This window comes from Coptis chinensis, unplaced genomic scaffold (genome assembly GCF_015680905.1).
Source record: "Coptis chinensis isolate HL-2020 unplaced genomic scaffold, ASM1568090v1 utg6152_pilon_pilon, whole genome shotgun sequence".
Classification (NCBI taxonomy): domain Eukaryota; kingdom Viridiplantae; phylum Streptophyta; class Magnoliopsida; order Ranunculales; family Ranunculaceae; genus Coptis; species Coptis chinensis.
In genome coordinates, this window is record NW_028238171.1 from 72,618 (window position 1) to 84,087 (window position 11,470).

General features: G+C 34.0%; 1 pseudogene across 1 annotated transcript; it reads left to right on the top strand.

Moving 5' to 3' along the window:
* Positions 1–5,575: 5,575 nt before the first annotated feature.
* On the top strand, positions 5,576–10,426 carry LOC147472980 (cell division protein FtsZ homolog 2-1, chloroplastic-like; annotated as a pseudogene). Its single transcript, XR_015210625.1, has 3 exons — positions 5,576–6,296; positions 7,234–7,537; positions 8,776–10,426. The product of XR_015210625.1 is annotated as a cell division protein FtsZ homolog 2-1, chloroplastic-like (transcript).
* Positions 10,427–11,470: the final 1,044 nt, after the last annotated feature.

Consider the following 11,470-nt stretch of genomic DNA (forward strand, 5'->3'; position numbering starts at 1 on the left):
TATAAATTACAATATTAGCAATCCACAATCCACATGATTAGTGAAAAAGCTTGAAGCAACTAAAACTAAAATAGTAGAGAGCTTTATCCATAAGAGGCGGAAAAAATAACAAAATCACACTATTATAAATTGCAAGCAAGACAACACATACAAAATAAATAAAAAATGGTGTCCTAAATGCAATCGGTCAAAAGTGTCACTCCAATTAATTATTTTGACTAGATATTATTATTACCTAAATTCTGAAGATAAGGGGTTGGAAATTGTGATTGTTAAAATTTCCCTCATACGTAACTCATCACAGCCTGTAATAATGCAGTTTTACATGAATGTTGCAGTAGCAAAGTTGGTAAAATATTTAGGTGATGATACCAGAGGTCTGGTTCGGACCCCACCGCATCAATGAGTTACTGATCTCGTTTAAAAACAGGTTTGCCAATAAAAAAAAATGTGGCAGTGTCGATGGTGGCCTTTAGCAATCGAATGAGCATACAATTTCGTGGTGTACAAACCATGGACCAAAATATCGCCGATATATCCGATATATCGCCGATATATATCGGTATTTTGGTACACCGACATCGATATTTCGACATATATCCACCGAATATAGAACCTTTTTTTCCCGATATATATCGAAATTTCCGATATAAAACTTTATATCGCCGATATAATCGATATATCCGATATTTACGATATATATCGGTTGACTTTTTGACCATTTTTTAATATAAATCTGATATTTTACAATATATTTCCGATATTATATGTCTGATATTTCTGATATTTCCGATATTTTAAATAGTTTGAAATAGTCACCAAAATAATGGATATATCCGATATATTCAATATATCCGATATATATCGGTTTTTGGGTACACCGATATATTGATCGATATCGATATTTTGGGCCTTGGTACAAACCACGAATTGATAGCTCAAAACAACAACGTTACGAACAAAACAGAGAAATAAAAGAGAACAATGCTTGTTTAAGCAACATTACGCACCTTAATGGATCAGCGGTACAGTTATATGTACAAACTGATTCTTAAGAGTTAAATTTGTCGTGGTTCCTCTTAAAGGCAATTTTTAATAGGGCATAAAGCATGTTCTAATTACAAACATAAAATATATAAAAAAAAAAAAGTATGAAATCATATCAAGAAGTGAATTTTTACTTTGTTGATATGCAAAATGCCCAAAAATAGTAATTTGAGGTCACCTGGGATATTACAAAACATGTGTAATAAACTGATTAGATGATATGGAACTGTAAGAAAACAACTACATTGCATGTTTGGCGTAAATCGACCTTGGATTTAAGTTTTCTCAACACCTGTGCGAAAAATGTAAATAGTTTAAGATAACACACAAGTTGTAATCCCCTAAATGAATTGAGCCCAATAAGTTCCATACTTATATAAGTTCATCTCCTTTTCTTGACCTTGCAGTACTCTCTGCAGCATTTTTCTGGAAACATCCTATCTTCAAAATTACTCTTTGGTAAGTGATTATTGTTATGGATTATGTTTTTACTCGTCAATAAGCAATTTTCTTTGCTTTGAATGTTGCCTGATATTATGGTTGTAGAAAGTCTTCCCGTTAGGGTTTTATGCTGTTATAAGGTATGCCTATATTCTTTTGTAATGTTTTCTATTCACCAAGATTGCTCATGAGTTACAACATCTGCTCATTTATATGAACTCACTTTCCAATGAATGACAGTGCTGCAATGTTATGTTTCTATTCCTATGTTGTGGCATCGGGAGGAAACCCACCAACGAAAAAAGTCAAACTGGTTGCTAACCCATCCTCGTAGGGTCCACACTCAAGCTTATGTTGTACTTCGACAGAAGGAAAAAAATGTGAAAAAAGGACCAAATGAGAGTTGGAGCAACAAGGGTTACTTCCTTTATGGAGTCCACTTATACTTATAGGACTAGCTAGTCATGTGAAGAGTTTGTATTTACACTGTGGCACTACACCAGAAAAGGGGTTTAATTAGTAACAGTTATTACGGTTATTAATATTTTTACTAACGGTTATGTCTGGGGTGTTACACTCATTTGCATCAAAATGAGTAACGGATATATATGTTACGAATACATATCTAACGGTTCTTAAATGGTTGTTGATTTGTCACCTGTAAGATTTGTAACGTCTATAATCATTACTAACTACGGATGAATCGGAAAAAAAAAATTAAATCGTTTTGGTCCCAATTTTTTTTTGGGATACCCGCACCAGCCTTTGCGTCTAGCATTATTTATGCCCCACGTATTACACAATCTATCCATCCCATTCAAGGCCTACGTACATACACTTGGTTACAAAAAAAAAACAAAACAAAACTTGACCAAACGTATCCCATTCAAGGCCTACGTACATACACTTGGTTACAAAAAAAAACAAAACAAAAACAAAGCAAAACAAAACTTGATCAAACGTATTCCATTCACCCATTAGCTACCTATATATTAAAATTCATCCATAAGTTGCAAAAGTTGTAACCAAAATCACATTTTATTAAACCATGAGATAATATCCAATAATATAATAATAACTAGAAAATCATCTACTGTTAATTCTTAAAACCAAATACATCGAGTAAACAAGTCCTAGCTCTCAAACGAAAAATTTCATCTCTTATGTCGTCCTTGCTCTAGCAATCATGAAAGTCGTGTTGGGTTGTGGAACCGTCGAGCGAAGCTCCGGTGTCTCACCAGCAAGCTTGGACAACGTCGAAGCATCGATGTTACGAAGCCTCTACGACCTGCCAAGGTCATTTGAGAATGATGCTCTTGGAAATAGCTTGAACGACATGTGGGCATCGTGTGGGAAGAGAGCCAAACGACTTGGCGAAGTCGTTTGGGAAAAGCACTGAGCGGTCTACGTGCACCGTTTGGCAGTAATGTTGCTGGCTTACCTCCCAACGACCTGATGGTGTCGTTTGAAACTAAAGTTCTGAAACTTTCCAGAATTTCGACAGTTTAACGAAATTTCAGCCCAAAGCCCATTTTCTCACCTTTTTTCTATGTACACCTATATAAAGGAAATAGATTAGGGTTTTGAGACAACTTTTGAGAGATTCATTTCTTGGGTATTGTGGGAGCTCTATTGAGCTAGGGTTTGAGTGAGGCCTCTTATTCTTGATTCTTGATTCTTGATATCTCTTGTAAACTCTCAAATCTTTGCTATAAAGGAAACTCGGCTCTTGTGTGGATGTAGGTAACATTTACCGAACCACCTAAATCTTTGTGTCTCTTTGCATTATTTACTTCCTTATTTATTATTTGCTTATTATGGGTGATGATAAATTAGTGGTTTTGCTTATTTGAGTTTGTTGTGATAACTACCAAAGTCTTGGGTGTGTGATTTTCTTGGTGTGAGCTTCAAGTTGAAATCATTTGGGATAGAAAGTAGCTTGATTGAGGTGTGACTTTCTAGTGAAATCTCCCAACAAGTCGTAATGCCTGCAACCAGCCCAATGACATCAAAAGAAAAGTAAGAAAAAGGAAAGGCCAGATACATAATAAGTAAAACTTGTCTATACGCTAGATTCAAAAAAATAGGAAATTAAGAAACTAAAAAGGAAGCCTAATTATAACCAAAATTGTCAAAGCTAGAATTACAAAAACTCAAAGAAATCTAAATTTATGAGTATGACCGACCGCACACATTATCACTACCTTGAAATTTGTTTGAGTACGAAAATATCATGGCAATGAAGCTATATCCTAGGAGTGAAAAAAGATGTAGTAAGATTTATCCTTCTTCAAAACAAATTTCAAAGGCTTTCACTTTTCAAGGAAGAGGAAGAGGTACGGAAGTTATCTCAATTAGTAGAGTATACCATAATTAACATGGACATTTAAATTGGACCAACTTTTTTTCTACCATGAAATACCCTTGGATAAAATATTAAAATCAATTATTCAATGCCTTTAAGAAGGACTACTTAGTCATTTCAAAATTTACTACCATCTATACCCTTAAGATTATATAGTAATTTAAGGACGTATATGTGAATTCAGGTTGGAAATCCCCTATTCAATTGTTCACGACTTACCCTTCATTAATTGCCAAATAATTACCTTTTATACGGAAATTAAATTCAAGAAACCAACCGTCTCTCTCTTGTCTTCTTTTGTTTTATGTCCTTTTATTTTTATTTAAAAAATGTAAATAAATGATTTTTTTTTAATTTTTAATGATAAATTAGAAAAAATATTTTTGAGAAATTGTTTGTTTGGGGTTTTGTTATTTGATGTAATAACTGTTAATTTGATATGGATTGTTTAGTTTAGTGAGTTGAATTGTGGTTAGGGTCTTATTTTTATTTAAATTGAATAGATAGGACTAATTTTGGGTATATGATGTGTTTTTTTGATAGGGTAGTATTGTGTTTTAGTGACTTGTGGATGTGAAGTTGAAGAAAAGTGGAAAAGGAAGTAAATTTATTGGATTTAGTGGTTAAATATATTGAAAAATGGGACTGTTATGTAATAATCGTACAATATAGGGACAATCATGTAATTACCGTAAAGATTAGGGAATGTTATGTAGTTTATATAAAATATAGGGACCTAAAATTATAAAAAAAAAACAAAAAAAAAACTAAGAAATGATGAAAATGCCCTTATGACGGATTTTCTATTCATCAACCCCACATTTTTCTAATATAGTAAGATATCTCAATTAGTAGAGTATACCATAATTAACATGGACATTTAAATTGGACCAACATTTTTTCTACCATGAAATACCCTTGGATAAAATATTAAAATTAATTATTCAATGCCTTTAAGAAGGACTACTTAGTCATTTCAAAATTTACTACTATCTATACCCTTAAAATTATATAGTAACTTAAGGATGTATGTGTAAATTCAGGTCGGAAATCAACTATACGCCTATATTCAATTGTTCGCGACTTACCCTTCATTAATTGCCAAATAATTACCTTTTATACGGAAATTAAATTAAAGAAACCAACCGTCTCTCTTCTTTTTCTCTTCCAATCAGGTATTTACTTCTCCCTCTTCGTCCTCTATTGATAAAAAAGATAAACTCTTTGTTGCCTTCCTTTTCTCTTGATTTCTTCAGGTTTTGAAGAAAGCAAAGCAAGTAGGAGAATACCGACTTTAAGAAGGGTGGGAAGAGAATTGAAAGCGAGGGAAAGGAGTGAGAGCCTTGAACGATGATATCAAGGGCATTAGTCGAGGAATGGTGAGTTTTTTTTCATTTGCAATAAAATTTAAATTTTGGAGTGCTTGGTCTGATTTCCTGATTTTAGTGGGTTGTATGTTGTTACTTTAAATGGGTTATGTTGTGAAAATGTTCATTTAGAGTTAACATGAACCCTCAAATCTCCCCTCAAATTTTTGAAAGTTGTCATGGCTCTATCGTTTGGAGGTAGTGGTCTCATACTGATAGCATTTACCAAAAAAAAATTCTCCTCCTAAGATCGACTTTTTAAAGCATGAATTCTCTATCCAAACAGTTCATTATGTGGTATATCATTTCATTCAGACTTATTGACATATATTTAACACTCACAAGTAACAAAGTCATACTCTTATGTGGTCTAACGATTTTCCTAGTGGATGTAATCTGATCTTCATATCTACTATTAGTATTATGATCGCTTGTGTTTTTGAGTTTCCCCATTTTGTTGTCATGGCTACTACACCGCACAGTTCGGTGGGAGTGTTAACTGTTCTTGGAGGGAGACTTTCAATGGATAATCGTATGGGTGGTGTTAGTTCAGTGAAGATGTTTGATGAGAGGAATGGAGTTTTTTGTCACAGTGGACAATTTAGATGCATGGCTGGTGGTTCGCACAATGTTAAACAATATCACAGTAGTAAAGACTCTTTCTTGAATCTACATCCCGAAGTCTCGATGCTTAGAGGAAGTGAGGTGAATGACAAGATATCGGTCCGAGAAAGGAGAGCTTCGGCCAAAGATTGTCACCGACAACTTAAAAGACCCATCCAGTTCAACCGGTTATAACGAAACCAAAATTAAAGTGGTTGGGCTTGGGGGGTGGAGGTTCCAATGTGTAAATAGAATGATTGAAAGTTCCATGAAGGGCGCCGAGTTTCGGATAGTTAATCTGGATGTTCAAGCCTTGAGGATGTCACCCGATATATTCAGAAAACCGATTGCAAATCGGGTCCGAAATGACTAGGGGGCTTGTGCTTTGGTGAAACCCAGGATATTGGCATGAATGCCGCCAAGGAAAGCAGAGAATCTATTGAGGAAGCGAGTTGATGGTGTGACATGGTTTTAAATCCACAAGAAGTTTAGCCACCGTTATTTTAAATACAGAAATCTTTATAGAGACATATTTTAAATTCAGGTGAGATAACCTCGCCACATTTTTATATACATGCTCCTCTGTCTTACAAAGAATTGTATTAGTTAGCGGCTTTGGTTATAACATGGTTTCGAGGATGTTGAATTTCCGTGTTTCTCAAATCGTCCTCGGTTAAGTACTACCCTGAACTGTTAGATTTTTTTTTTTTTTTTTTTCATTTTGCTTTGGTTTGTATTTTTTCTTTTTATTTCTAAGTACTTGTAGGTTGATAGAAAATCTATTATACTTTGCAATAAACCATCGATTAGTAAGTCACTTTCCCTGTTTCCTTATGTGGGAACATTGTTGGGTGCTTATAATCGATATACATTCTGAGATAAACTTGAGACACTCTAGGTATAACATATAGATGTTTAGATTGACATGGTCATATACTATATCATTAATACTCATTTGTAAAATTTATTTTTAATCCTCCCTCTCATTTGTCTCAATATCCCAATATTGAAATCTTGCTTTTACTAATCTATGAAAATGTTCTTTCTTCATTTCCCAATATTTTATCTCATCAATCATAGGTGGCCGATTGTTGTCTTAAAATTCACCTTGAATATGACTCAAATGTATTGATCCCATGGCACACTCAAATCACACCTATATCCAGTCGTTGTTTTGTGGGCAACATGCTCCTTGATCTCCTCATCCTTACGATAATAAAACCAAACTATTGAAATGGTCATATCTAGGAGTTTAGATCAACTCTCACCAGAATATTATCTCTGGTAAGGGAGAATTTTTACATGTTTCTGTTTTTTTTAATGCATTTATGGGTAAACTAGGAACAACTTGCGACTGTATGTCATATATTGTTTCAACTTCCATATTTATTTCCCCCAAACTATCTCATATGTGCAGGCTGGAACGGGCGGAGGAACTGGCACTGGTGGGGCCCCAATAATTGTCGGAGTTGCAAAGGCAATGGGTATCTTGACTGTTGGTATTGTCACAACCCCGTTATCTTTCGAGGGGCGTAGAAGGGCAGTTCAAGCACAGGAAGGTGTTGCGGCTTTAAGAGAGAATGTTGACACACTAATTGTCATTCCAAATGACAAGTTGTTGACAATGAGTTTCGATCTACCCAGAATCGATGCTTTTAACTTGGCTGATGATATACTTCGACAAGGTGTCCGTGGTATCTCCGATATAATTACGGTAAAAAATCACCCACAATGTCTTGTAGTGAGATTCCCAGTTCTATTTCGTATTTTTAGGTATTAATCGAAAAATTGTTGGCTGAGAGATCATTCAATTCAAATTAATATAGTTTCATTATTTAACCAATTCGATAATTAGTTAGTACATTTCTTTTTTTGAGAAATGAAAGAAAAATATAAATTAACTGTAAGGAAAACAAAGTGGGGTATACTACAATGCGAGATACACCTACATCTGTTGCTGCTCATTGATGAGTAGTATGCAAACAAGATTTTTGGAGCTGAACCACCTTAATGTATATTACTTTTTGGCCAAGATTACACCACAGTTTGATTTGAAGTTCATGCACATATACTCGGTGAAGGCTCAAGTAGCCATCAAATTTCGTAGATCCTCTCCATCTACTACTCTAATTTTCTTTTAGATAAGTTTGATAATAAACCCCACCTTCTCGGTGTTCACATAGATAAGATTAAAGATAATTAATGTCTTTAGCCTATATGCTATTTCTCTTGTGCTATTGTGCATGAACATATGGAAAGCATGTGATAAATGTAACCTATATGGCTATATCTATCACTCTTTTTTTCATACATATGTTAATGGCCATCAAAAATTGTTCGACCTTAGGCATAGTGTAGAGGAAAGAGGGGCATTCTCAGGAGCGTATGCTCAAGAAAACTTGAGGCCCTAGGCAAATTCCCATATAAGGCCTTTATAATATGAGTTTTATCTGTGAAAGTAAAGATTTCTCTATATCTATGAGGTTTTTTTTTTTTTTTTGGTAAGATGGTCCATGATTCTGTTTGGACCAACAACATGACATCTACGAAAGTAAATAATTATTATAAGAAAATGTGAACATTGAAAACAGAATCACAGAAAAAACTCATTTGGTTTAATTTAAAAAACAAACATAAGAAGGAACATTGGTCTACAAAAGATGAGCCCCCCTCCAAGCTGGCTCACCTGCCTATAGGGTGAGCTGGCCCTGTCTGTGAGTTGGGTTTCCTTTATTACTTTGGTTTTTTTCTATTCAAGTGAAATTACAAGAAAGTTAAGATCAGAACAGTACATCCGTGTCCTTACAGTTGTACAAATGGATGCCTGTTGATGTCCTTTGTCTATATATAAGTATATGAACAAACTGGAGTTTATATGCTTATATTGTTTTGCAGTGTTAGTGTTCTCCTCTCTTTTCGTTTTTCTAATTGTGGTGGCTTAATCAATTGCAGGTTCCTGGTCTGGTTAATGTTTATTTTGCTGATGTCCGAGCTATTATGGCAAATGCAAGATCATTTGCAGAGAAGGTGTAGCTATTGTTTTTCGTTTCGGTCTCAATAAAAAGAAACACCAGGTGTGGCGTACCATTCGGTGTTTGTTGAATCTTTCATGTGTGGTCGTGTAGTATTACTTTCTTCAATTGATTCTTTTTCCTTGCATAGTTCTTCAAGCTACACCTTCTCTGCAAATAGTTATTGTGGATGTTGGGTTGGGGAAGAATAGTCACTTTTTTGCCTAGCTTTGACATGTATGAAGTCATAAAAAAAAATGGAGTTGTAGGCATAATACGTGAGCTCACTGCTTCTACCCTGCTTAAGTTATCTGTTCTAAGTGTTGTGCACGAATGAAATTTTAAGGCTTAATTTATCTATTCTAAGTGTGATTTTAGTTATACAGCGTAATTGTTGTGCACTTGGCTGAATCATTTTTTTATTACGACTTAAAAAAAGTGATTGAGCATACTAAGCACTTGATTATGGTGTATGATATTAGTCTCTAAAGTAGTGACAGGTCTAGGTGTATATGGTATATTGTATATGAATTTCTCGGAAGGGTTTTACGCTTTATCTTGCCAATTCACTGCACATTCATTCTAAAAGGATTGTTGAGTACCTTTGAAAACAAAAGCGAGGATTAAGTGTCTTGGTATGCTTGATGAGAAATAGTTATATACTTGATATGTGGTGCACTAATTGTTATGTAGGAAAATTATCAATATCTCATACTCAAATGGGAGTTATTTTAGCATCATAAGATTGCGCCCATCAGCTTTATTACCTTAATGAAATTAGTCAAAAGGCATTGGGTTATGTACACCTTTGCTCTATTTGCACATGCAATTTCTAAATAATTTGCACATGCTCAACATTTTTGCACATGCTTGGTTTTTTGTTTTTTGATTTTACATATACTCTGAATGCCTAAATGGTCGTTTGCATGTTTGATCCTTTCTAAAAGATAGTATGTCTATTTTTTTTCAATTCTCTAAATCAATAACTTTTTTTTTAATGGACTAGTTCTTCTAATTTGTTGTTTCATTATGTTCATTTTATGTAAATTCTCCGATTTTTTTTTCTACATCGCTTTTGGGGTGCAGATTGAAAAGAAACATTATCATTCGATTTACATTCATTTTTGGTGTTTACCTTATGATAGTGATTGTTTGAGAAAAATGAGTACCTTAAATTTTAGCAACTTTCTATTTCAAAATCTTTTGTTATTATAATGTGTTTAATTAGGAGCATGAGTTGGGCTAAGGCATGGGACCATGCATTCGAATTGGGATTACCTTACTGCAAATCTAGGCACCTCAAGACTATCCTCAAAAAAATGCAAGGTTTGTTTTAGCTAACCAGGTTACTACACCATACACTTTTAACTTGATATCCCGTAACCTTTTCCATTAGCTAACCAGGTTACTACATCGTACCGTACTAAAGCATCGCGTGTTCTAATTATATAGAAATCTACTAAAACACATAAATGATGCACTTCTGACGAACGTTGGAAATATATTTGATAGGAATTTCTGGATTTTCTAGATCTAGATATATCGATTCCATTTTTAAGTTTTATGATTTCCAAAAGTTTTTTGTCTTTGAGGCAGAGGGGTATTATGTAAAATTTCAATTACAGTTCTTTGACCTGCTAATATTTTTGTTGTCTTGATTGTCTAGAGGCCAATGTATTATATTTCAAAGACATGCTATTGCATGATGGACTTGAATAGAGGTAACTCTGATGTGCACCCTCAGAACTTTTATGCATTTCATGTGTCATTTTCATTTTTATTTCATGGTATTATATATAACATTTCTCTATTTCCTTTATAAGTTATCGATTAAACGTGTTTGCATCCACTTCTTTACACGAAATAGTGCAACAGAGAATAGTCCAACCAGACATGATTGGAGAAACAGAGTTTAGAAAGCGGTATATGATTTTGTTTGTTAAGTTTATGATTTTAAGCAATGCATGATAAAATGTAATATATTGGTCCATTCCTCCCGGTAGTTTCTACATGTATAATTGATAGCCAAATAAAATGTGTATGCATGTATAAAGTCATTCTATTTTAACATTTTCCAGCATAGGTTGATGGATTGATGTCAAATCATTTTATTTTGGTAGTTATAATAAAGTGGCTTATATCAACAAAAGTACACTCGGGTGTTTGAGCTCAAAACAAGCTTTACCCATCTACGCCACTTTGACTATTGGTTTGAAACAAGATTGATTGCAGAAGATTCAACACTCATTGTTCTTAGTTATGTCATTTTTATGAGGGGGCTTTACTTTTCACTGGGGCTGTATTTACTCCTTCATATATTATTCCCCTTTTACCGCATTTGACGCTCTCGCGTTAGATAGATCTAAACCAACTATAGTTTCTTACCTCCCTATTTTTTAATCCAAACCAGGTTAGATAATTTATTATTAATTAAATCTAAGTTTTATGTTTATTGATTGGTCAGTGATTCATCTGATAATATTAGCATTGTTAGATTTGATTTGATTTGATATGAACAATTTAATTGAATCTCTGGTTGAAGGTCTTTTTGTTTATGAGTCGTTAGTTTTGCATGTTGTTGTGAGGAGGCGAAGTGACTGTATTTTTTTTCAATTGAATATTGGTGACATTTGCAA